We start from the raw sequence: 302 nt of genomic DNA, 5'->3' as shown, positions 1-302 counted from the left end.
TAGGGTTGCCACCTTTTCTTTCAGTGAAACCCGAACACTCTAGCAAATTGTTTTGGGGAGAATGAGTTGCAGCTTATTTATATGTAAATATCATAGTCAAGACTATTTTCAGTGGGGTGCCAGTAGCCCCTGTCTTAATTTTGGTTGCCCGTCTGCCCGACATCATGTGTCCGGGTTTCTGCTGCCATGAAACCTGGACACAGCATTCAAAACCCGGACTGTCCGGGTGAATCCCGGACAGGTGGCAACCCTAGGGGGCAGTTATCACCAGCATGAATAGCAACAGTAGCGGTATGTTGGGG

General features: G+C 48.7%; 1 protein-coding gene across 1 annotated transcript in view; it reads right to left on the bottom strand.

Moving 5' to 3' along the window:
- WDR82 (WD repeat domain 82) overlaps nt 1–302 on the bottom strand; it is a 13,739-nt gene that overhangs the window by 13,205 nt on the left and 232 nt on the right. The gene's annotated exons all lie outside the window — the stretch shown is intronic.

The sequence above is a fragment of the Nanorana parkeri genome, unplaced genomic scaffold (genome assembly GCF_000935625.1).
Source record: "Nanorana parkeri isolate BGI_ZX_2015 unplaced genomic scaffold, ASM93562v1 scaffold748, whole genome shotgun sequence".
NCBI classification, from domain to species: Eukaryota; Metazoa; Chordata; class Amphibia; order Anura; family Dicroglossidae; genus Nanorana; species Nanorana parkeri.
This window is presented reverse-complemented; position numbering and strand designations above follow the sequence as displayed.